A 27879-nucleotide genomic window follows, 5' to 3' on the forward strand; every position below is an offset into this window, starting at 1 on the left:
TATATTAAATTAAAATATTAGATCATTTTCACTACAAAATCAACCACAATTCTTCATTCTTCCATCAACATCCTTTACCAGAGACTATCTGGATAAACCAGGACTACCTATACAAAAATGTGACTGTACAAGGAGCCATCCTCAAAGAAGTATAAACAAACCTGAAAAAACTAAAAGATTTGTAAAAACTGTCAAGTGCATTCCTGGAAACATACATAGGCAATCAAACAATTCTTTAGGAGGTGCCTTGGTACAAACATATTCTTACATACTTGAAATGAGCAAGCTGTCTTCATAATATCAGCAAAGTCCACAAAATTTACAAAGCATTTTAGATCACTCAGAAAGTCTCCATGGTTCTCCACTGCTTGTTAATGGAGACACAAGCTGAAGTGTCAGAGTATTTCTTCCTATCGGAGAGGTAACTCTGTTTCCCTCGTGAGGATCAGGAAACACCGGTTCCCACCACATGGGTGAGTATGCATCAACTGGAAAACCGATCATAACCAAGACAGACCAGTTGGGCGAGTTTTATTGGAGGAAAGCCACTGAGAAAGATGAACACCACAAATCAGAACTGCATAAGTGAATAAACTAAATAAGCAATCTAAAAATCACTGTAAAGCTTTCTTGTAGTATTAGGAGGACACATTCATATATTTGGGTAATTGAAAAGCAATGTTAAGAAATATAAAAATCATAAAAATTAACATCTTAGGAGAACAGGACATGGGGCTGTTCCCAAATATTTGTATCCAAAGAGATTCTAAATGTTTCTTAAAATTCAAGGCAAATCCCTTTGACAGAGTATTTACCCTGAATCTAGTTAAACAGTGGAGGGATTAAAATTCTTCCCTGGAGAGAAATAAGAGATCCTGTTCCACCCCATAAAGAGACTGCATGAGTTGCCAAACCTGGAGGAAAAGGCCTTCAGCTGTGGCTCATTAAGCAGCAGACATAATAAGAATGGGATTTATGTTGCAGAACATAGCATCTGCTAAGACAGAGTTGCATTTTCTCATGTGGACCAGAAAGAACTTGGAATTAATTATTCTCAAATTATGGAGCCAAACATATTTATGCTGATTTGTTTTACAATTCTGCTGAAAAGGGAATCCCTTTGTTTTTCTCTTTGTCCGAAAGGGAAAATGCTTCTCTAATGTGACAGCTAACTTTTAGGCACTTTTATTTTCCTCAGATAAGCCTGGGTGGCACAATTCCATTTCATTCAGTCCCTATCCCGAATATACATCACTGCCGGCCCTTAATTTACCCCTCCCCAACACACATACATTTTGAATTAGCAAGACAATTATTTTCTTAATATTTATGAATAATTTCAGACATAGCTCTATATCTATGCTGTTGCAATCACAAGAAACAGCAATGAAAGACATTAAAATATTGTGTCCTCCTACTTCATAATACACACAACAGTAGACACACTTTTTGTTTTTTCTTTTTATTTTGTTATTGTTGTTGTTTTGGGGCATGGGGTGTGGTGTTATTGTTATCTGGCCCAATGTGTAATTGAGTCATTTTTCCAACCTGGTGCAAAAATTATCCAACACCAAACAACCAATACCTTAAAACTTGTTTTAAGCAGGGGAATAAAAACAAACTGTCCTTACCTTACTAAATCTCTTAACTTAGCAGAGCTTTCCAATTTCCCTGTTCTGCCTCCAACCCTGAGCTCAGGGTTGGGCAAGTACTTTCTCTTAATTTTTGTCATCTATGGCTCTCTTCCATCTTCTATATCAGTGTTTCTCAAACTGTGCTCCGCGGAGCCATCTCCAGGGGCTCCAGGAGGTTGACAAACTGGAAACATCGATAGGTACAACACATACAATCAGTGGACTCCTGGGGCTCCGCATAAATTTTTATGCATGTAAAGGGCTCTGGAGCCCAAAAAGTTTGAGATCCACTGTTCTATATCATTACTCTGCTGAGAGCCTAGATAAACCCTCCCCTCAATTTAATGTGGGGAAGGGAACACCCCATCAACAATTGTTTTGTTTTTCAAAGAGGTACCAAAATATAAAGTAAAACAAAACCTCCTCGCGCACCTCTAAACATTTGGGGGTACGTAAAAAGTAATTTTGCAGTTACAACCCAAACAAAATCCAACAATCACAGGGACATTATTTTTAAGACATCACAGAAAATTTGTTTTCTAATGTTTTCCAAACCTCATGGGCTGACAGGTGGCATATGAAATTTCAATTGACTTAGATTTTTTAAATTAAGCATCAAACTTTATTTTATTATTGTTATAATACATGGATGTTCCTTAACTGCAGAAGTGCACTTTTTAGCTAAACGGTAAACACTTCTGTAGAGAACAAGTATATCTAGGAATATTAGGAAACAGATGAATATTCAGAAAACTTAGGGATTTAGAATTTTTTAATTCAAGGCTTGGAAAACTAGACTCTTCACTGCCTTAACATGTCAAGTCTCTCCGGTTTTACCAATGAAAATCATCAGCAGTTGGAATCCTCTAGACTAGATATTACTCCAGCTCTGATTTTTAGAGGTGAGAGACTCCCTGAAATGATAATACAGACCTCAAAATCTGACACAAATTAAACAAAAAGTTTATTGAAAGAAAATATATTAATACATTTATTTCTTTTTTTTCTTGTAAGGAAAAATAAATGCTAACACCAACAATGCTCTTTTTCTCAAAAAAGTTTTAGGTCCAAATTTTGCCCATAGTAACAAGTACATCCCTCTGAAAATCTTAGAGCAGAATATAGTCCTTGCCTTTTAATGTTATTACATACAAAAGAAAAAAGGTAGCCAGAATGAACAACAGAAAATTTAGGTCAATATACAATAAGTATTTGTTTAATACCTATCTTAAAAACATTGGGTCTAATCCACAAACCAAACAAAACTCACATCTAAATAAAATGTGCCTGAGTAATTTTAGTAAATTTTAGTAAATTTATTCTAGTGTTTAACCACAGAACCATAGAGATGTGCCTCCATTTCCAAGCACCACAAAAACAATTACAATTGGGTCTGATCTCACATTTCTTGAAAACCTACGAACTCCCATAGTAGGAATATCAAGTGTGCAATCAATGTGGGATCAGACCCTTCATTTAAATCAACTTTCCCCCCCCTTGTTTTAATTCATCAGAAAACAAACACAATCAATAGTAACAACATATTAAATGATCAGTTTAATTCACTAAACTCATTTCACTGATGGGGCAAAGCAAGCAGGCACTGCAGACTTGGGTTCTATTCCTGGTCATGCCACTGGCTGGTTAGGGGCAAATCTCCATGGCTCTTCGGTCAAACACTAGAATAAATTGCCTAGGGAGGTTGTGGATTCTCCATCATTGGAGATATTTAAGAGCAGATTAGACAGACATCTATGAGGGATGATCTAGATGCTGCTTGGTCCTGCCGTGAGGGGACTGGACCTGATTACCTCTCGAGGTCCCTTCCAATTCAAGGATTCTACGAAAACACAACTGGAAAATTCTTCAATAAGAAAATAAGGTTGCAAGAGAAGTGTAGAATGCAGCACTGTTAACAATGGAGGGGGAGGGTAAAGGACAGACAGTACTTCCAAACATTTGATGTACCAACAGTAATCCAGATTGTAGGAAGTACTGGCTTATTTTCAGTCTTCAAAGCCTATGTGTAAATTCCCATTTAAAAGTTTAACTGGTTAATCCCCGAGTGCTGGGATCTGCTTCAGCTGGACCGGGCCCACCACACTGCAGGCTGCTCCAGCCGGGCTGGGCCCACTGCACAGTGCCATGGGCAGGAGGTTGCTCTGGCTCAACTGCCAGCTAATCAGTTACCCCAGTAAGCATGCTGGTAAGGCTAATGCATACCAGATTAACCAGTTAACTGGTTAACCTTCATATTTCTAATGTGTGCAGAAACAGAAATCTACATCTGCAAAATAGTCCAGGATCAAGTCTTCCCACAGAAAAATTAAATTATACCTGATAGCAACAGAGACGAATAAAAATTGACAAACACATGTTGCTACACAAATCAAACCCCACACAGACAAAAAGCCTCTACTCTCAATCACATAACTTACTATAACCACAATTACAAAACATGACAGACATGTATCTTCTGGGCAGGGGCGAGGAACCATTTTTGGGTTGGGGGCGGCTGACTCTCAGAAAAATCAGTCGGAGGCCACACACAAGTGAAAAGCAAAGTGAGAAGCCCCTGACTGAGAAGGAGAAAGATACTCCCCACATTCCCCTTGCACTTCAGAGCCTGGGGGAGAAAGGGGCAGGGTAATAGACTTTGTGTGCTCCAGCCCTATGGGTGGGTGGCAAGCTGAACTGGAATGCTAAGAGGTTCCCCAATGTGCAGCCTTGGGGGCCGGATCCAGGCAAGCCGAGGGCTTTATTTGGTCCCCAGGCCTGAGATTCCCCACCCCTATTCTAGGGTGACTACGTGTCTAGTTTTCAACTGGAACAGCCACTTGAAATGGTGCTGACTGGGCCACTGACGGTCCGGTTGGTGGCACCACGCAGTGGGGACGACAGGCTTCTTGCTAGCTTCCATGCCACATGGCTCCCAGGAAGCAGGAGGCCTGCCTCACCAACTCCTATGCATAGGGGCAGCCAGACGGCTCTGCATCTTGCTCCTGCCCCATGCACCGTTCCTTGTGGTCAGGAACTACAGCCCATGAAAGTAGCAGAGGCAGTGTCTGTAGACAGGGCAGCACACAGAGCCACTTGGCTGTGCCTCCACGTAGGAGCCGGAGGGCGGTTGTGCTACTGCTTCCAGGAGAATCTTTAAGTAAATGCCACCCGGAGCCTGCATCTCTGACCCCATCCTGGGCCCCAATCACCTGCCTCAACCCTAATCCACCCTCCCACCCAAACCCCTCATCCCCGGTCCAACCCCAAAACCTGCTGTAGCCCTGATCCCCTTCCCACTCACAGAACCTCTCAGTCCCATTCCAAAGTACCCTCCTACACCCCAAATCACTCATCCCTAGCCCCACCCCAGAGTCTGCATCTGCAACCAGAGCTCTCTCACACTTCAACCACCTGCCTGAGCCCAGAGCCCGCTCCTGCACTCTGATTCCCTTGGTCCACTGCACATCCTCCTCCTAAAATGCCACACCCTTAGTTCCTGGACCGACCTGAAAGCCCACATACCCAGCTAGAGCCCTCACCCCCTCTTGCATTCCAACCCATTGCCTCAGTCTGGAGCCTCCTCCTGCACTTTGAACTCCACATACTTAGCCGCACCCCAGAGCCTGTACCCCCAGCTGGAGCCCTCATGCTCCCTGCACCAGCCCAGTAAAAATGAACAAGTGAGCATGGGAAGAGTAGAGGCTTTTTGTCTGTGTGGGGTTTGATTTGTGTAGCAACATGTTTGTCAATTTTTATTCGTCTCTGTTGCTATCAGCTATAGTTTAATTTTTCTGTGGGAAGACTTGATCCTGGACTATTTTGCAGATGTAGAGGAGGAGGAAGGGAGGGAGGAAGGAGGGATGGAGTAAGCAGAGGCAAGCCCTCAGTGAAAGGGTGGGGCACGGGTAGGGCCGTGGAGGAAAGGCAGGGCAAGGTTGTTTTGTTTTTTGACAATATGAAGTTGGCAAACTTACATGTATCTCAATCTTAACTCTTCTTTCCCTCAGGGCCAACCCACAACATTTTGGCACCTGAGATGCGGAGCTCAAATCACGCCCCCATGCTCCCTCACTTGGGCCAAAACTCTGAAAGGTCTCTTGTGCCCTCCTCCCTCCAGTACAGTGCTCCACCATCTCTGTGCATCTAGAGCACAGAGAATACATATGCACCAGCAGCAGACACAATTTTTTACGCTCTATATCCTAGTGGTGCCCCCCCCCCCCACACACACACACACACACAGAGTCTGGCACCTGAGGCGGCTGCCTCAGTTCACCTCATGGTAGGGCCGGCCCTGCTCTCCCTTTGTCCTTCCAATTCAACCCTTTACCAGATTATTTTTTCACCCCAGAGCTAGAAAATACAGCAATCTGTCATAAAAGTTTGCTGAGCTTCAAGAAGGTAGTTTGGTAAAAGGTCTGTACAGTAAAAGTGAGCAATAGGAGGCTGGGTTCCTTGGGTGAGATGCCACTGCGTACCAGCAGCTGCACATGAACCCTCCTCTGCTGAAATATTAAATTTGACAGAAAGGTACAACTCCACACAGAAGCTTTTAGGGATACCCAGGCTTAAACATGCATCTGTCCATCCTTCATCAATTAGGTACCTGCACACCTACCTCCCTTCAAATGTCCAACTTCTCCTTCCAATCAAGCTGCATGAGTCTAGCTCCTTAAATTAGGTTTCTGTGTACAGCACAAACATTTCCAGTTCTAATGCAAATAATAGCTAAAATTTACTCAAAATACAACAATTATTTTAAAAACAAAGCTGTGCTACCCACTGCACCAAATCTTCTCAGGATCTACTTCTTCACCACATTTTTAGGCAATACCAGTCAGGAATGAAAACATAAAATCATAGATCCACAGGGCTAATATTAAGAGTATAAAAGAGACTAAAGAGAAACTGTACAGAAAATTCAAGTGGAATAAAAATTAAATTTGAAATGGTGTGAATTCCACAACAAATGACTATTTATATTTTGAAAAATAAAAAGGAATCTGAAACAATGCTTCAATATTTTTAAAGTTGAAGGAAGCTACAGTTAAATATATAAGAAGTGTTCTTATACTGTTTCCTGCCTGCCCTTTGTAAGGCAATTCACATTGCTTTTATCAGCAGCACAGATACTTTGTCTTGGTTTACTAATGTACCATAAGTGATATGCCAATATCTGTGTGAACTGCACCACCTGTGAACTTGTGCAATAGGTGGAGTTGTGTGACAGTAAGACATACATATTGACTTTACATTCATAAGTTAATGGTGACTAAAGCAAAAACAACTCCCTGCTCTTTTCAATTAAGCAATCATTCAAAATTGTTCATGCCTTAAGTCATATTCCGCCTCAACTTCCTCTCCACCCATTTTATTTACATTATTAGTTTATATATATATATATATATATATATATATATATATATATAGACAGAAATGTGGTAGCAACTTTAGAAAAAAAACTAAGACATAGCTCATGTCTCAAAGAGTCTATGCTCTAAAGAGTTGACATGTAGTCAACTCACAAGAGAATTGGAAGACTTCTTCAGTAAATCCAATCAATATCTTTTTTCATTCTTTCAGATATTTCCTTTTTCGTCTCTCTTCCGCAATACTTTATCAAGTGGTTGCCCAAAGGAAAAAAAGAGCCAAAACTAAAACATTAGAAAGAAGAAAGCAGTAGCACATAAGTCATAAATACTTTACACAAGTAATGCCCTAGCATTTGAGAAATTCTCAATCTTCACAGATTTATACCAAATTCTTATAGTAAAGTCAAAGACTTGGGGGAAAAAAAAACAAAAATGATGCTACTTTCTTTCCTTTTTAGTTCATATTGTATCCTATATCCTTTCCCAATTTGGATTTTTGAAAAATCAGACAACTATAAACAAGGCATTTTACAATAAAACATTTTTAACGTACCACATTTAAACAAGGACAGCATTATTAGAAGAGAAATAATTTTAATACATATATTTACATATAGGCAGATTTTGTACTTTGGAAGTTAAAAATTGCATTGATCCTTATTCAGATACCCATGCACAGAGTCAAACCGAGTTATACTTCTGCTTGCCTTCTCTCATACCTTACACTTCCAGCAAAAGAAGAAATACCACCATGGTCCTAAGTAGAAGCTGCTTTCTGGCATGCTGACCTACCACCTCCAACTCCACTCAAGTGTTTAGGACAGGGGTGGGGAACCTACAACCCATTGGCTGGATCCATTCCCCAACTTACTTTGATCTAACCTGCAGCAAGGCTTGGCACTCCCCTTGCTCCCCCGACAGCAGAGAGAAAGTTCCAAGCGCTTCTCCCTTATGCGAGGCCCCTGACTGATTTTTATGTGGGTCAGTGGCCCTCGTCTGAAAAAAGTTCCCTATCCCTGGTTTAGGATGTAAAACATACCATAAACACAGTGTCCTTTCATTGCACATATAATCCCAATTCACTTGATTACTGTAGAGTAACACTTGAAATTTTACATTGTTCACATTCTTAAATTACATTTACACCAACTTATGCATGGGGTTGTGCTCAACAAGCTCATTAAACAACATAGCATGATAGGATACGAAATGTGATGTTACTAATTAATGCCTCAGACTTGCTAGCAACTAGGCTGACAGCCTCACAACCAGCAGCAACTAAACTAGAGTAAGAATCTTTACCCTCAGACAACCATTTGAAATAGAGTATTTACATAAAAAGCACTTACTTGTTGAGCAATTATGTTTTTCTTTTCCTTTGACTGACTTTCTTACATACTATTTTTTAAACAATTTAAAAACAGAATTTCCCCAAATGTTCTTTTGGGAAGACAGAACTGACTTACAATTCTGCATTTTCAGAAAATGAGACACCCATCATAGTAACAAGATCCTCCAAATTCACGATTTGCTAGTACATTATTGATCACATCCCCATAATAGTACAACTGTGACACAAAATCAGAAAGCAACATACAATATTTGTACACAGCAGAACTATATGACACTCACTTTTCAACATCTTATCGGTGTCTCTAAGATAGCGTTTTTCACTTTTGTGAGGGTGGCTTCTCTGCTTATCCTTTGGTGATGATTTGCTTGTTTAGTTACAGTTTTAAAACACTTTGTCATTGGGCAGTAAATCAAATTTGGGGAAAGTCAGCGCAAAAGCCATGCTGTAGGAAAGCACAGATCGTTTGGCACATGTCTACATATCCTGGTTGTGTGAAGCAATGTTCCCTCTATTTTTTTCCACACTTGAGTAGGGATGTTAAATTGCAATTAATCAGCTAATCGAGTAGTCAGGGGAATTGCATCAACTACTCCATTAGCCAGTTTAAACGTAGTGGGAGCCAAGCACGCAGCAGCCTGGCTCTTACTACATTTAAACTGCAGACCCGCAGCAGGATTAGTTCCTGGGGCTGGTGTAAGCCAGGACTAAGCAGTCCCGGCTCACGCCGGCCCCAGGAGTTAACCCTGCTTCACCTCAACTTTTCAAATGCAGTAAGAGCCCCCTGGCTCTTACTACATTTAAAAGGAAAAGCCTCAGCAGTCGGGGACCCGGCACAAGCGGGGACTGCTTCAGTCCCCGCTTGAGCCGGGTCCCGTGCTACACCTCTACCTTTCAAATGTAGTAAGAGCCAGGCAGCTCTTACCACATTTCAAAGACAGAGCCACAGCGCCTTGGCCTCCCCTGCTTCCACCCTCCCCCCACACCTTGGAGACAGTGCTGAGGGGGAACCAGCTTTTAAACTAGCCCCCGCCAGCACTGGCTCCTGTTCCCCCACACAGAGGCAGGAAGGGGAGAGGGAAAATGCGAGTAGTCGACTCCATTACCTGATAATCCTAAGCTTATCCGGTAGTCGACTATTCAACTACTCTTTTATATCTCTACCCTTGAATGGAATGAGCAGCTTCTCTCCAGCATCCCTGGCAGTTCAGGGCTTGGAGGAAGATCTCTCTCCCCACTGCAGCCCTGAGATCCTGTGTGGGGCACAGCCGTGCAGCTTAAGGGGGAATTTAGGCCATGGTAGCTGGCCTCCCAAGCCCAGTAAGTGGTACTTCACCCTTAAATTCCCCTTAAGCTGCACTTTCAGAGTAGGAGAAGAAAATTGGATATATACTTTGAGACACGTTCAGCCTGCAATGAAAACCGTATTTCCACGAGGTTTGGTGCCTTATCTGCATGTCAAGTGATGTTTACATTATTGGCTAGTTTGGTATAATCTGCTTTCCCAGGCCATACTAATTTAATGTATTTTTCGTAACTTACATTTTGAGTCTATAATCTATCTTAATTTTTTCCATGATTCTTTTCCACCTTTCTACAGACTGCACTAGCTTTTCTACTGTGGTAATTTGGCATTGCATCCACGTTCAGTTATACTACAGTAGAAGGTTTCTGGCTAAACCTCAGTTGTTTAAGTTAAACATATAGTTAATTACAATCATTTTCTTTGTTCTGAAGCAGACACACTACTGGAACACATAACCCTACATACAAAAGGCCCACACCCTGAATTTCAATTAGTGTTATCACCATATTAATCAAGGACTTTAAAAGATATAGAGTTATTGTTCCTTGAGACTGTTTTGTGATTTTGACAAAGTGCATATTCCATTATTTCAACATTACTGGCCCCATTGCGCCAGTTCCCAGAATTCTTCATGCATTGTGGGCTGCAGGAGGACTGCTGGAGCTTAGGCTATGTCTACACATAGAGATCTCCCGCAAAAACTTATTGCGCAAGAGCACGTCCACACTACAAAAGCACATCGCAAAAGCAATGCACTTTTGCACAAGAAAGCATCCAGACTGCATGGGCGCTCTCTCGAAAAAAATCTGATTGCTATTCACAGAATAGCCACCAGAGCACCTGTGCTTTATTCCAGTGGCTCTTTTTGCACAAAACCCCCCTGATGCCCGTCCACACCGATCTTTTTGCGCAAGAACTCTGGCACAAAAAGGAGTTATTCCTTGTAGAAAGAGGATTCCCTACACCACAAAAACCTCTCTGTTCTTTTGATTTACTGTAGATTTTCTTGTGCAAAAAATGTGCTTAAGGTGTGGACGCTCCATGGGTTTTTGCGCAAAAACCGCCGTTTTGCGCAAAAACCCTGCAGTGTAGACGTAGCCTTATAGTCCCTAAATTTGTACATCTGTAAGGCCCTTCCCATTTGAATTAGCTTGTTTTCAAGCTGGTTGAAGTTTTTGTTAGGGTCTCTTTCTTGATATTTTCTAAACTCGTTTGTAAACATTTATTTTGTCCATCTGGAATCTGCTAGGTGCTATATAAACTGAAGAATAAAATCTCTATGTGACATCTATTCTTCACTCATAATCAGAACTACAATACTTATAGGAAGGAGTCCATTAATACAATCTATGTTAAACCTACTCTTGTCCATGTCCCACTTACTCACAAAGGTCAATTGCACGATCATTCCACTGTGGTTAACTGCTTGTGTAGCTTAGAATTTTAATCCAATATAGATATTTTAGCATGATGAAGCAAAATAATTTCTAATTCACGCATAGAAATAGTACTTCTGGTGGAATATTCTGCCAAAAAATTAAAATTGAAAAATGACAAAACTGCAATTCAATTTTCATTGTTTTGTATTTTGGGAAAGATTAGCCCAGATGTAGCGGAACTGGCAGAAATAAGATGAAAGAACTGCATTGGTTTAAATTTTGATTGTGTTTGGAAGATTATTTTTTCAACCATAAGGAATAGAAACTTTTTTAATGAAAGCTTAAATTCTGCAGAAACTAATGGTGCTTATCCAATACAGTGCAACCCAGGTAAGTGGTATAATTTTCCCCTGCTAGAACTGAAGAAGAAATGTACATTGAAAATGATTTAAACACAACATGAAAATCAAATCCCAGCCAAAGTTTTTCTGTAAGCACATATTTAAAAATCAAACTAAGTCGTGTTTTGTTACTTTTTCCCTCCTCCATTTCTGGAGTTCTTAAAATGTTTTACCAACTCAACTGCTTAATTATTTCAAATCCATTTGGATCATGATCTGCCAACCTCTAAGCTACATTTAGTATCCACCTATAAAAAGGCAGACTAGCAGACTCTTTTACAGTTAGTATCATTACCTCCATGAAATTACTGCTTCATAGCACATGTCTTTGGAATACAGAAAGCAGTGTGAATTTACGCAGTAAAGCTTATTATCTTGAAAGACTGTATTTGGATGTCTTAAGCAATAGTGCAAACTCTCAAATACAAAGCCCGTGTTACTTCCTCATCTAGAAATTATATATAAAAAAAGTTAGCAAACATATCATGCAGAATGTGTAGTAATTTTTTAAATTACATAATTGTTTAAATATGCTTTATTTTAGTTTACATCTCTGCAGAATTTTGAAAAGCATACTATTACACAAATCTGCAATACCTATTAAAATCTGCAGACTTATTTTCTCTTCAGTAAATTTTTTAGTAGGCTGGCCAGCAGCCCGGCTCAGTCTTGGCTTGCAATGGGTCTAGCTAGGATCTACCCCTGTTGTGACTCTACATTTAAAGCATATTAGGATCCAGGCAGGCAGGCAGCCCGGCTCAGTTCTGGCTTGTACTGGGTCCAGATACAGGGTCAGCAGCATGGAGTGGCAGGGAGCTTCTCAGGAATGAGGCCAGAGGCACTGGCTGTCAACCTAGCCCCTGGAGACTATAGAATAGTAGACTGACCGATAAGAATTCATGAAGTTACTCAACTATTCAATTAACTGATATTTAACATCCCTAGAGCGTATACAAATTTATTCTGCACATGAATGGAAAAAAAATCTGCAAATGAATGGAAAAGATTACAGGGAACACTGGTGCCCTCCTCCTCAAATCTAAGTTTTTAGATGTCGCTACTAATGAACTCCAATCAGAAATCTGTATCCTCTACATCAGTTTGTAGTTTGAATTAAGCCCATAAAAATCCTAAGAAATGTAATATCTGTCAGTTTGCTACCTGTTGAAGTGTATTAACAGCTCACTGATCAATTTCCAGTACCTATCTTGTGATATCAGATGAACAATGAAACTTGCCTAAAGGTTAGCAACGCATTTGATAAAATTTACTTTATTTCACAACAGTCTATAGTTTCTATCAATTACAAAAACACATGAAAACAAGTGCTAAATTTTTCAAAAGACCCTATTAAGTATTAATACTTTGGCAGAGATTTCAGGAAGTAACTAATCACCTAGTAATAAAGGTATAAAATAATATACCTGAAACTGCCCTGTAGGAATCTTAGTTTCAAATAAAACATGTACCTTTTAAAAAAAAAATCTTTTTCTGAAATTGTGTTGATTCTCTATAATGCGTGCTCTCAATTTTCTCTTATCAGCAAAACTAATAATGTGTTAAATCCTGGTGGCACTATCAATTTTGGTCAATTTTGATGGATAATTGACCCCTCTACAGGCATTATATAGACAGTTTTTATTTAAATAAAAATACAGATTTTTTTTCTCCACTCTTCCAGTAAAGCAATATACCAAATAGGCAAAGGACTCTTGAAATGCAATCTTTAACAAAGCCCCATTTGTCAGTCATGAATTACTCCTACCCAAATTCAGGAAATCTCTGGTATAGTGTCTGCATTAGAGAAGCCAGCAAATTTGCATTTCTGAAGTTGCTCCTCTAAACTTTAATTCTGATGTTGTACACCATTTGATTTAACACAGTTAAGAAATTCTTATTCCAGTCTGATGATGATACCTCTCACAGGTCATATTGCTGAATAAGAATCCTGGGCCAGAGATGAGTACATTTTTGCCCTTTTTAGGTAAACCATCAATCTCAGATTCCACTATTTACACTGTAACTAAAAGCAGATTGGCCACCTTTCCTTAATTCTGTTCCCCACAGAATACGATACATGTAACTCACTGATTTAACTGGCAATAGGTAAACATTTAAAATTAGCAGGTTTTGTAAAAGGATAATTCATTTTTAAGTTAATTTAACTGATCAGATACAAAATGAAACATGACTTGTATTTACATCTCTTACAGTAACTAAAACATCACTAATGTTTAAAAGTGCTTTTTACCTAACCTGAGATTTTATTTCTTCTGTTCAAAATTAATGTTCTACTGATACTAATTCCATTTCTCATCCTTAGACCCTTTATTACTTTAAAGTGTACCTACCATATTGTATCTCCCCCGCAGTCCCTAGAACATGGGTTCCCAAACTGGGGGGCATGAAGAAATTCCAGGGGGGGGGTGCGAGGCGATCCAACCTCTCCCCCTCCCCCAATCAAGTTTTGTTGCCCTGTTCAGTTCCTTTTTTCCTTTTCTTTTTGCTCAACAAGTTTTGCTGCTGGTTTGGGGGGGGGGTGTCAAAAATCAAAAAGGGGGGCGTGATGCCAAAAGGTTTGGGAACCACTGTCTTAGAATGTAGTTCAAATAAAAAAAGTCGATTAAAACATTGAGGATTATGGATTATATAGTTAAAAACATAGGAATGTGATTCAACTGGTTGGACCTACAAAGAGACATCATATTGTGCTTTCATGATAATATATAAAGATAAAACTGCAGTCTGCTAGTACGTATTTTACTTTGGACAGCTTTGCTGTTTAAACATAAAACTAAAAATCCAAGTGCAAAAACAGTACATCAAAAACAAAATAAATTTCAGACAACAGAGATGACATAGTTTTAGTGTATATTCTCATTGTATCAAGACTGTTTTTTCCATATCAGCATTAGAAATATAATCCTACTGAATCTTCCCTCAAAATCCTATACTTCAATATATTAAGGTGAATTGGTCAGGGAGAGACCACAGGGAGAAACTGAACACTGAAAAACTATAACAAAGTGTAAAAATAAATGGCAATGCATCAGACTGGAAAGAGGTGAACAGTGGGGTATCTGAGGAGCCAATATTAGAGTCATTGATTAATATCTTCATTAATTATTTTAAAATAATAAAACAGCATATTAATAATGTATCTAGGTTATTTTAATTGGGAGGAATTTTGAGCAGCAGAGAGACCAGAAATAATGCAAGATAATCTAGGCAAATTCCTCATATGTTAAGAAAAGGAAGTGAGACTTATTCTGGAAAACCACAAACCACAGATTTCAATAGGTAACATTTATTTGTATAATAGTATACTTTTCAAATTCTGCAAAGAGATGTAAATTGAAATAAAGCTTATTTACACAAGTATGTAATTTAAACAATTCTGGAAAAAATAATTCCAAGCACAGGTATTCAACAAGAGAGAAGAAGTGAAAAAGCAATAATGCGGGGGGGAAGTGAATATCAAATGAGACATGAGATAGCAATCAATATGGCAGCAAAAAAGCCCCATGCAGTTTGGGAAGACACACAAAGAAGCATCACATCACAAGAAAGGAGGCGTAAAGTTATTTTCTGTAAGAATATAGTATGACCACACCTTTAATAGTGTTCATTCAACGAAGTTTTGTCAGAAAGATGCAGACAAACTGAAGCAAGCTATGAAATGGAGAATAGAGAAATACAGGCACATTACACACACTTAAAGATACAACTGGTTTGAAAAGGGAGGGAGAATAGTACTGCCATTCTAAAACACTATGAATATTTAAGGAGCATAAACACTAAGGAAAAAGAAAATTACTCTAGGATGTGGGCTATAACTAATAGCAATGAAATAAAATTAAGGATGACTAAACAACAGGAAAGACATTCTCACATCACACTTTCACAGATTCCAAAGCCAGAAGGTACCATTATGTTAATCTAATCTGACATAAAAACAGGAGACAGAATTTACCCTAAATAATTTCTTTTTAACGAGAGCATCTTTTTAAACAAATCTTGACTTCAAAAATTACTAGTAATGGAGAACCCCTCATAACCCTCTGTAATTTGTTAATTAACTTCACAGTTAAAAAATTATGCATTATTTCCAGTCTGAATTTGGCTAGCTACAATCTCAAACCATTGGATCATATTATACCTTTCTCCACTACAGTGAAGAGCTGGTTATCAAGTATTTATTCCCCATGTAAAAACTATGATCTAGTCATGTCTTAATCACTTCTTTGTTAAACTAAGTAGTCCAAGCTCCTTCAGTCTTCCACTATAAGGAATGTTTTCCACATCTTTAATTATTCTCATTTTTTTCTTCTAACACTCTCCAATTTATCAGCATTCTTCTTTAATTATGGACTCCCAAACTCGACATACTATTCCAGTAGCAATTCACACTCATGTCCAATAGATGTAACACTCTCTACTCCTCATTGAGATTTCCCCTTGTAAGCATCCAAGCATCACACGAACTCTTTTGGCCAAAGTTACACTTCGGATCCAATGTTCAGCTGATTATCTACCATAAGCCATGTGTCTTGTTCAGAGTCACTGCTTCCTCGGATAGAATCACAGAATCATGGAAACATAGGGATGGAAAGGACCTCAAGAGGTCAGATACACCTGCCCCTTGCTCGGAAACAAGACAAAAGATACATAGACCATTCACAAAAGATGTCTATCTAACCTCTTTTTAAATACAGATGACAGATTTCACAACCTCACTAAGAATCTATTCCAGTGCTTAATTATTCTTATAGTTACAAGTTTTTTCTAATACCTAATCTAAATCTCTTACTGCAGATTAAGCCAATTATTTATTGTCCTGTTCAAGACCTCCTGTTATAACTGAGCCTACAAATTTACCCTGAATGTGAACTTAACTCTGGGAATGTGGCCAAAAGTTTAGGAAATGTTCCAATTAGGGATGTTAGAGACTAGTCGACTATCCTATAAGCAGAAGCTTGTTGGACAGTCAACTAGTGACGACTAGACACTTCCCCTCCCCCCTTGCTGCCTCTATCAGAGAGAGGCAGCAAGGGGGGGGAGCAGAAGCCGATTCCCCCCCAGCACCGTCTCTGCAGGGGGCAGAGGAGGTAGAGACACAGCAGAAATGGTGCAAGCAGGGACTGAAGCAGTCTCTGCTTGCACACTTTTGGTTTCAGTTCTGCTTTTGAAATGTACAGGAGCCCTGCCAGGGCTTTCGTACATTTCAAAAGGAAGCCTGGCACTCCCTGCAAGGATTCCATTTTTGAACTGTAGGAAAAGCCCAGTAGGGCTCTTGCTACAGTTCAAAGGTGGAGGCTCCCTTATAGACTAACTGAATAGTCGATGGACTCTTGCTACATTTCATTATTGATATTTGATTATATAACTAATCTAAATTTAACATCCCTAGTTCCAATCACCTATAACGTGTCAAAATAGATCGTGAAAAGAGCTAAGGAGAGACAGAAAGAGTGAATTAGTCCAAACAAAAAGGAATATTAATACAACTCAAGAACTGAATTAAGATCATGTCTCATACAAGAACAGTGTAGGACAATTAACTAACCAAATTTGGGAGTTAAAAATCAGGCTTTGTTGGTGGACAAAATAGAGAGGATGAACTATTTCATCCATCATTCCCATCTGAAGTCCTTAGAAGAGTAAACTTTTGAGGGGGAAATGCCTGGGTAACAGAGACAAAAAACTGTAGCAGGGGGTTGTATCTGATGACTTCTCAACATCTATGCCATACCTACATTTCTTAGGAGTCTATAAGAATGGGAATGAGCAAGCTTCACCATCATGGCTACAAACCCCCACCACCTTGACCCATCTCCTAGGGAGCAAGGATCCAAAGAGACACTATTGTGCCTTCTTCATCCTAATCCTGGGAGATGTCCTGAGCAGACTGGGCTAGAAAGAAGGACTTAGATGATACCACCTCCTCCACCGGCTCTGGCTAAATCCAGAACAACAAACATCTGGAATGTGAGACATGGTTTCCCCATGTCCCAATGTATCTTTTTCCATTACCAATTTATTTCTTCTCTTTCCCAATCCCCTTCTTTTTCCTTCTCTCCAATAAAAGTCGGGTTTTGCCAGACAAAACTTTATTTGGCATCAGTGCTAGGCTGTTACCAGAAAGGCAGCTAAAAGCAATACTTAACACAGCCCGATACTAGTACAAGCAGTTAGGTCTTGCAGTGGCTGATAAGATTTGTGAGCTATGCCTATATTTTTCCAGCACTGAGAGTCAAAGCCAGAGACAGAAGCTGCATTTTGTATCTTTTGTGTGCATGTGTTTCTTGTTTTGTTCTGTAGTTAACAGATTTGGACTTTTTAGCAGCAGCAGCAGCGACTGCTCCAGCCCATCTCAACTGAGTCCTTCCCTCTCCCTCCCCCCCCAAGCTCATACAAGATCTAGCACATATTGTACATAATGCTTTTTGAGTTAGTAAATTGTCATATATAACTTTTAGAAATTCTGAGGATGTTTTAGTATGATACAATGAGACCTAAAGCATATGTTTACTCCAAATGTTCCTCATGATCACAAGCTTTTCTTCTTACACATTATCGAAAAGTGACAGTCATCTTATTCACTCGTGATTTGGTGTCTGTAGCAGACACCAACTAATATCCCATCTTGTGTTTTATCTGTTAGATATTGATCCCAACAGATAAAGAGCTTTCTTAGGCTATGGAATAGTTTCACAAAGGATAGGAGATAAGCATGGGACGTTTAAAACGAGGCTGGACAAAATACAAATACCTACACTCTGTGAAATGTAGCTAAATTCTTTGCTGAATTAGAATCTAAAAAAAGCTCCCAATGTCAAATTGCAACTTCTAAAAAGCAAAACAATTTTTAAGGAGGGAAGGGGAAAAAAAAAATCACATAGATATTATTGTTCTCTATTATAAATCTGGTTTAAACCAGTTTTTAAAATCTTCAAACATAACATTAATGTGAAAACCTTTAAGAAAAAGCATTCACCTCTGCTTGTTACTAGCAAGACTCAGCATATTTTCCCATTACTGAAATTACTCTAAAAATGTAAAGCATGATCAAGCATGAAGGAGGATTTAGATTTACAGAAGAGTATGTACACTTGTGTACATCCGGAGAACTCTGTGTAAATCCAGACTGTGACATAGCTTCTCATTTGGACAACATAATGATTTGGATTAAAAATACAGTAACAATCTCCTGTTTCTGGGGAAAACGGTATAGACTAGGGATGTTAAATTTAGATTAATCAACTAACTGAATAGTCAATGGAATCTGCATCGACTATTCAATTAGTCGATAAGGGCGCCTCAGCCTTTGAAATGTAGCAAGAGCCTCTCCAGCTCTTGCTACATTTCAAAGATGGAAGCGCCCCCAGTTCCCCGCTGCACCCCTGCCCTGCTTCCCCATGGAGACAGTGCTGGTGGGGAACCAGCTTTTAAGCCAGCTCCCAACAGCTCCTGCTCCCCGCTCCTTGCTGCCGCCTCTCTCTGACAGAGGCAGCAATGGGGAGGGAGCAATTAGTCAAGTCACTAGTCGCTTACATCCCTCGTACAGACCTCATGAAAAAAAGAATTGGCTTTGAAGGCTAACTTGTAGACATGAAACTGTGACTGGCAGTACAGATGCCTTGAGCCTCAGAGTTCTCATCACCTTTTCTTTTGAATTCCCAACCAAGGTTTCCCTACCAAAATGAGGAGACATCTTTCTGAAAGGAAGAATCTTGTATACAGATATACCACTCACAAGCTTGAGAGAGGGCAGGGCAGCTGAAGCTAATTTACTGAAATTTATATAAAACAGGCCAGTTGGATTGAAGGACTGAGTGCTGGCAGAGGAAAAAACTGTTCTCTATTCCTTCAAAAGGAAACTTCAAACCACATGCATTTTTGTAGGTTTATGTTATAGATTTTGTTTCTTAAGCAACTCAAGGAAATTAGGGGTTTATAGAGGAGACTTTAATCCTGCAGTGGCTCTTAAAAAAATTAAAAAGCTTCCGGTCAAAATGAAGGGCTTTTTTTCTTTTGTATCAAACTAAAGTTTTCTGCAACTTTGTGGACACGACAGAGTCTCAGAACTGCCAAAGGAAGGAAGAGCATTGAATCTCTATAGATTAAGCTCCAATACACGTATTACTACTAACATGTACAGGTTAAACCTCACTAGTCTAGGGATGTAAGTGACTAGTCGACTAGTCCAGCGGCTCTTAATATATTTTAAAAACAAAGGTGCAGCGGGAGGACCAGGCGCAAGCCAGGAATACATTTCCCGGCTCTTAATACATGTAAAAGGTGGCTCTTAATACAGGCAGTCCCCCGGTTACGTACAAGATAGAGACTGTAGGTTTGTTCTTAAATTGAATCTGTATGTAGGTCGGAACTGGCGTCCAGATTCAGCCGCTGCTGAAACTGATCAGTTTCAACAGCAGCTGAATCTGGACGCCAGTTCTGATTTACATACAGATTCAACTTAAGAACCCCAGGCATCCCCAAGTCAGCTGCTGCTGAAACTGATCAGCGGCTGATTCCAGGAAGCCCCCGGGGCAGGGGCTTCCTGTAGTCAGCCACTGGTCAGTTTCAGCAGCAGCTGACTTGGGGACGCCTGGGGCAGAGCAGCTGGGGTGCTGCTGGGTTGGTCCAGTAGCGCCACCGCTCCTCGGCGCTACTGGACCAACCCAGCAGCACCCAAGCTGCTCTGCCCCAGGCATCCTGATTCAGCCGCTGCTGAAACTGACCAGCTGTGGCTGAATCAGGACGCCTGGGGCAGAGCAGCTGGGGTGCTGCCGGGTTGGTCCAGTAGTGCCCAGAGTGGTGCTACGGGACCAACCGGCAGCGCCCCAGCTGCTGTACCACAGGCGTCCGGAGCAAAGCCGCAGAGCACGGGGGCAGCGGGACAGCCCAGACGCGCCGTGGCTGCCCTGCTGCCCTTGGGCTCCGCGGCTTTGCTCTGCTTAGCTCCCCGTCTCCCTGGTCTGCAGACCAGGGAGACGGGGAGCAAAGCAGAGCAAAGCCAAGGAGCACACGGGCAGCAGACAGCCCAAATGCGTCTGGGCTGTCCGCTGACCGTATGCTCCGCTGCTTTGCTTCCTCTCCCTGGTCTGCTGGAGACCAGGGAGACGGGCCCCGTTCGTAACTGCGGATCCGACATAAGTCGGATCCGCGTAACTCGGGGACTGCCTGTATATTTAAAAGACAGAGCCGCAGTGCAGTTAATTCCCAGGCTGGGAGCTAACCCCACTGTGGCTCTTCATTTTCCCTCTTATCAACTAATCAAGTAGTTGATGGAAATCCCATCGACTACTCGATTAGCTGATTACCCACAATTTAACATCCCTACACTATTCTAGCACTCTCGATACTTAACGAGTGCAGAATCAGATTATTTAAAACGTAAGAACGGCCATACTGGGTCAGACCAAAGGTCCATCCAGCCCAGTACCCTGTTTGCCGACAGTGGACCATGCCAATTGCCCCAGAGGGAGTGAATCGAACAGGTAATGATCAAGCGATCTCTCTCCTGCCATCCATCTCCACCCTCTGACACCATTCCTTACCCATACTGGCTAATAGCCATATATGGACTTAACCTCCATGAATTTATCTAGGTCTCTTTTAAACCCTGTTATAGTCCTAGCCTTCACAGCCTCCTCAGGCAAGGAGTTCCACAGGCTGACTATACGCCGTGTGAAGAAGGACTTCCTTTTATTTGTTTTAATCCTGCTGCCCATTAGTTTCATTTGGTGGCCCCTAGTTCTTATATTATGGGAACAAGTAAATAACTTTTCCTTATTCACTTTCTCCACACCACTCATGATTTTATATACCTCTATCATATCCCCCCTTAGTCTCCTCTTTTCCAACCTGAAAAGTCCCAGTCTCTTTAATCTCTCCTCATATGGGACCTGTTCCAAACCCCTAATATTTGCTGAACCACAAAAGGTCAATAATTGTAGCAAGTGGTTTTGCAATACTGCTTAATAATATATGACTATATTGATACCCCCTATATAAGCCTATGCCTAGACAAGGTTTACCAGCTCTCTTTGTAATACAAGGTTAGTGTTGTTACATAATTTTACTGGAACAAGGAAATAAATAGATAAAGCCCAGACCCACCACAGACAGAGACTGCTTCGGACTCCACCTGTTAACCAGAACTGGTAAGCATCACCTATTAAGGGTGATGCTTACCAGTTAACCTTTTTTCCTAACTCTATTTCCTAGTTCATAAATCAATTAGTATAAGTCAGCAGGCTCTTCTCTAAATTTAGCATGAAGAGAGGAACTTGCTAAGGAAAATAGGATATCTAGGTAAACAAGTCTCTTCAAATCCATTAATAGAAAAAGATAATTCTCCACTTATTTGCTTTTAAAGTCAGTCTTAAATTTCAGTTTTTTTCAAAATTTGTTTGGAGAATCAGGTTCAATTTCCTGTTTCATCACAAACTTTGTGACCTTCAGCAAGTCACTTAGTCTCTCGATGCCTTAGCTCCTCATCTAAAGAACAAAACAAAACAAACTGAAGATATAAACAATATATGGAATGACAGTACTACCCTACCTCGCAGGCATATTGTGAGAATAAATATAGAATGAAGGTTGAGGCACTCGAATACTACAGTGATGGTAGCCATGTACATACCTACATTAGAAAGCGTTCCTGTTCACGCTAGGATTATCCGGCAAAGGAAAAGGACAGTGATGCTCTGAGGCAGAGGCAGGTAACAATTTTTGCCGGGGGGGGGGGGGAGTGAGGGAGAAGGGGGGGAAGAGAGAGACACTTAATTAATTTTGGTACATGGTCATGGGCTGTCTCTAGGGTTGCCAGGTGTCCGGTATTGACCCGGACAGTCTGGTATTTTCACCTCCTGTCCGGTAAAAAAAAAAAATTCAGAAAATACCGAACACCTAAAATGTCCGGTGTTTTCTGGTTTTTTTGCCCTGCAAGGAGGCAAAAATACTGGACACCTGGCAACCCTACGACACTCTCAGCAACTGGGCCCAGCCCCCGCTGCTTACCTGGTTCCGCAGGGAAGCTCCCTTCTGGCTCGACCAAGAAAACGATGGCTGCCGGCAAAAAGCCTAAAGACCTGAGCAAGAGGAAGCAATGCCTGGGTCTTAGTGCTCAACCTCTCCTCTTCCTATCCCTATTCTGACTCTGCATGAGCTTAAAGGGACCATGCTGTTTTATTTTATTTATTTGCTTAATAACTCTTGGGGTCCTGGTGGTTTTTTTTTTTTTTTGGCGGGGGGTGTTTCGGTATTTTTGGTTAAACCATCTGGTAACCCTAGCTGGCTCCACCCCGGAAAGAATGGGGCTTAGGGCAGAAGGAGTGGAGCTCCACCCAAAGTTGTCTGGGGACAGAGGCTATGAATTAAAAACACAGCCAAGGGCTTGCAGCTCCTGGACCCGCCACTACTGTGTTGCCTGGCAGCCATCCAGGGTTGCTGTGGCTATTTAAAGATCTCACAGCTCCAGCCTCTGCCAGGATAGCATCATGACCGTGAGCCGTGAGCCATTTAAGTTAAATCCTGTTGCATAAACCACTGCCTGGAAATTTGGTGGCACAGGCAGCAGGATATATATAGAAAGCGGCCAGATGAGGTCTGCAGGCCAGATCAAAGTGTTAGTGGCCCCCGGGCCACATCTTGCCCAGTCTACAGAGTACAACAAGGGGGAACACATCTGTATACTTCCAATTTTCCAGATTTTTTTCTGAAGGTAAGGAAAACCTAAGTTTGGATGTGTGTTCAGAGACTGTTTTCTTGCAGCATTTTTAGTTTCTTCCAAGTCTGAAGGTTACAGAGAAAACTCCCTCTGTGGTCCAAGTGATGATCTCCCAATTATGGGGGGAACTGTGCATATCCTTAGTGGTTTCACTTCTCTTTTCTTCTGAGAGGCCCTTTCTTGCCACAACTCCCTTTGGCTATTCGTGAGATAGAACCAAGGGTATGTCTAGACTACATGCCTCTGGCAACAGAGGCATGTAGATTAGACTACCCGGCACAGAAAAATGAAGCGGCGATTTAAATAATCACCGCTTCATTTAAATTTAAATGGCTGCCGCGCTGAGCCCATCAGCTGTTTGTCGGTTCAGCACGGTAGTCTGGATGCTCCGTGGTCGACATCAAAGGCATCTGTCGACCTCCCAGTTATGTCTCATCCCAGGAGGCATACCTGAGAGGTTGACAGATGCCTTTGATGTCGACCGTGGAGCGTCCAGACTACCGCACTGAGCCGACAAACAGCTGATGGGCTCAGCGCGGCAGCCATTTAAATTTAAATGAAGCGGCGATTATTTAAATCGCCGCTTCATTTTCCTATGCTGGGTAGTCTAATCTACATGCCTCTGTCGCCAGAGGCATGTAGTCTAGACGTACCCTCCGTGTCCAAATCTTCTCCTCACAACAGAAGGGCCCAAGGTCAGGCATAACCAAGAGGAAAGATCCCATATGCTCATTATTCTAAGATTAAAGGGTTCAACGCAATTTGTCTTCCCTGCTAAGAACTCCCTCGAACCCAGCATGTCCAATGGGTATCCTGGAGCAGCTTGCTACAAGGGAAACTCTATTTGGTTTAGAGCAAAAAAACAACTCTCTCACAGTGGAAGGAAATTAGGGTATAAAGAAAAAGACAGGTCTATCTGTAAGGCCCTTTACCACAATCTCCCATGTTCATGCATTGTCTTCAATCTACAATCGGTCTTCAATCCACAATTTGAGGCCAGGGTTCAGCTATTCTACATTCCACAGTTGTGGCTCAGCCACACCGCCACAAACTTTCCCAATGCACTAGGAACATTCTTTAGGCACTGCTCTCCTCAGTAGGAACCAGCGACCACTTCTCTCAGCTGCACATTCTTCTCTGAAGCCACCTGAATCCTTCCTTCTCCCAAGGAGGGAACCAGTGACCCCTGCCCAAAATCAATTGCTTTGAAGGGCCCAGTTTATGCCAACAGTGGACACATGAACTCTATTAGGGAACAATTAGAAAGGCACGTGTTTTTGCATTTCCCCTCTTCCAAACTCACTATTCCACACTTCATGTGGATAATCAGGGGCTTCAATCTCCTCAGTGTCTCAGCATCAGGGAAAGAATACACCTATTCCCTTTGTCAATAAACAATCTCAAGAAATGAGTGGGTAAATTATTCTATTAAAGAGGAAAGGGGAAAGAAGCTCTACAGCGAAGAAGTCTGGAACTGCTTCATTGAAGCTATGAAGGCAGAATTAAACTAGCATGCTTTTCAGATGCATAGACAAACCCCTTCCTGAAAGGGTGTGATACATCTGGCCCAGCAACCAAAGCAGCTGCAAGCAGACTGAAAGACTAACTAACAGATCTGTGGACTATTTTATATCACTCAAAGAGCTAATTTTATTGACTCAGTGATTGGAAGGACCCCTCTAACTAGGGATGTAAAAGGTTAATAGACTAACTGGTAAGCCTCACCCTTAACCCCCCACGGCAGGTTACACAGCAGGCTCCCTGATGGCCCTACTTCTGGGGAGCTAGCTACAGAGCCCCACTACCAGGGAGGCTTCGCTGCAGGGCTCTGCAGTAAAAAGCTTAAATAAGCTTATTTAGGCTTTATACTACAGAGCCCGCAGCACATGTAACTATTATGAATCTTTAGTGGTTACATTTTTAAATGCATTTTCACATCTCTACCTCTAACTAGCCCAAGAATTCATACTGTTCATGTGTAACAGATTATAGTGCCCATTAGTGGCTGCAATGACACTTCAATCCATAGGAAAAGGAAAAGTGCAGGAAGGTGTGGAGGAAAGTGATAAAAAAAGAGTGAAGAGAAGACTAACAGGGAAAATTAAAAAGGGGAAAGATAATGGTCATAATCCTCCAATTAAGAGTTGTTTTCCCCCACACACAAGCTAATCTAGCTGAAAACATAACTCTGTGCTTCAAAGACTACTCTAACCCTAAAATACCATTTGAAATCCTCTCTGATAACAAATGAAGCCTGGAGGATTTAGCCTCCCATCAACAGCATTTAAACATACAGCAGTTAAATTAAGTTTGCTGCACTGGCTAAATTTTGTCTGGTTTGAATACCAGATTTTTCAAACTTTGCATATGTATAAATGAAAAATATAAATTATCGTATTAACCAGGGGAACTATACAATACTTAATGAAGAGATCATCTCTTTAGAAAAAATAATTCACAACGTATCTAAAACTAGACTACAGAAATGTTTAAAATATTCCGAGTGAAGAGAGTGTAAACAATTTTTATAGAAAACTAAATGGAAATTTATGTATTCTTATTCAGTGGTTAGATCTTTCATGTAAAAGGAAACTAGAAATACTACAACTCCGTGACCCTGAATAATTTCTGCCCTACTTTCCAATCTATTAGGAATACCATTTGATTTTACGGGGCTGTATATCCAACCCATCCTTTCTAATACAATAAAACCTGCAAAAACAACCTCTGGAAGCAACCCACCTATAGTTTGCAGTGTGTTTCTGTATTTTAAACCTGAAAATACAACAGTTATATCAGCATAAACAGTAAGAAAAAAGAAATCAAACCAGGGTTAAACTTGACCTATGACAGTGACAAAAGAAAGGAACAGGATGGGGTGATACAAAGCAGTTAGATCACTCTTTTGAGTGGCAGTAGATTGCATAGTGTCAGATCTCATAATAAATGTTTCTCTCCACAGAAATCTTTAGTAAATAAGAAGCCCTCAAGATTCTCCAGCAAGAGCAAGGTAGACAAGATTTCAAACACACACTTACATAAACAAAATTTCATTTTAAAACCATGATATCTTTCAGGTGTCCTTCATGCATCATAAAGAAGCAAATGGGCACAAACACAGTTTTAAAATCCTTTGCCAATCATCTCAGCATGTAAGAACAGCCATGCAGGATCACACCAATGGTCTATCTAGTCCAATATCCCATTTTCTTACACAAGCTAAAGCCAGATGCTTCAGAACGAATGAACACAACAGGAAACCATTGAGTGATCCACCCCATCTCATCCAGTCTCAGCTTTGGTAGACAGAGTTTTAGGGTAGGGTGGGCAACCTCAGGCCTGGCGGCCGGTTGTGGACCCCAAGGCTCAGCTTCGGGGAGCCTGTGCTAGTGCTTCAGCCTGCCCTGCCACTCACCCGTAGCGCTCGAGGACACTAAATCTACTAGCCTGGGCACACCTATGCTCTGGTGTGTAAGGGGAATGTGGGAAGTATCTTTCTCCTTCTCAGTCAGAGGCTTCTCACTTTGCTTCTTACTTGCGTGCAGCCCCCAACTGATTTTTCTGTCGGTGAGTGGCCCTCACCCAAAAAAGGTTCCCCACCCCTGGTTTAGAGCAATAAAACATGGAGTTGTGTCCCTGACAATATTGAGTCAGCCATAAATGGCCCTGTGCCACACGAACTCACTGCTTCTTTTCTAAACCCAGTTATATTTTAGATCTTTACAACATCCCATGGCAACAAGTTCAACAGGTTGAGTATGCATTGTGTGAAGAAATACCTCCCAATTTTTTTTTAAACCTACTGCCTATTGATTTCATTGGATGCCCCCAGTTATTGGGTTGTGTGAAAGGGGTAAATAACACTTTCCTGTTCACTTTTTTTTTAAATACAATTTGTGATTTTATAGATCTCTATCCATCAGATGCTTAGTTGTCTCTCTTCCAAACTGAAAAGTCCCAAGCTTTTTAATCTCTTCTCAGACAGAAATTGTTCTATATTCCTAATCACTTTTGTTGCCCTTCTCTGTATCTTTTCCAATTCTAGCGTATCTTTTTGGGGATGGGGCAACTATTACGACATTCATTATTCAAGGTCTGGGTGAATCACTGATTTATATAGCGGCATGATGAGATTTTCTGTTTTATTATCTATCCCTTTCCTAATGGTTCCTATCAGTCTGTAAGTTTGTTTGACTGCCACCACACATTGAGCATGTTTTCCAAGAACTATCCAGTGTTACCATTCTTGAGTGGTAACAGTTAATTTAGAATCCATCATTTTGTATGTCTGGCTGGAAATATTTTTTCCAATAATCATTATTTTGCAGCGTTTATCAACATTGAAATTCATTTGTCCTTTTGTCGCCCAGTAACCCTTAGTGTGAACTAGGGATGTTAAATACTGATTATTGAATAATCGATTAAACTCATGAATTCTTATCAGTTAGTCAACTATTCTATAGTCCCCAGGCAGCCCCTGTCCAGGGGAAAGAGGTCTGAGCTACCTGCCCGCCTGGCTCCTAATACACTTTAAACGCAAAGCCACAGCTGGGGTAGGTCCAGGACCCAGTGCAAGCAGGGACTGAGCTGGGCTGCTGGCCAGCCTACTAAACAATTTACTGGCAAGAGGTGGGGGGGGGGGGAAACATGTGTAATTTATAGCATTAAGCTTTGCTTATCGATTAAGCGACTACATTTT

At 41.0% G+C, this 27879-nt stretch overlaps 1 protein-coding gene across 8 annotated transcripts in view; it reads right to left on the reverse strand.

Moving 5' to 3' along the window:
* The window catches only part of PPP2R5E (protein phosphatase 2 regulatory subunit B'epsilon), a 231084-nt gene that overhangs the window by 79429 nt on the left and 123776 nt on the right, over window positions 1–27879 (reverse strand). Inside the window, exon 1 of one of the 8 annotated variants that reach the window (XM_075926383.1) lies at window positions 273–1225. The exons of the other annotated variants lie outside the window; for them this stretch is intronic. The gene's annotated coding sequence lies outside the window, so the exon portion shown is untranslated. Of the gene's footprint in view, window positions 1–272; window positions 1226–27879 lie in introns of those variants that run through there. 8 annotated transcript variants of the gene reach the window in all.

The sequence above is a fragment of the Pelodiscus sinensis genome, chromosome 4 (genome assembly GCF_049634645.1).
Source record: "Pelodiscus sinensis isolate JC-2024 chromosome 4, ASM4963464v1, whole genome shotgun sequence".
NCBI classification, from domain to species: Eukaryota; Metazoa; Chordata; order Testudines; family Trionychidae; genus Pelodiscus; species Pelodiscus sinensis.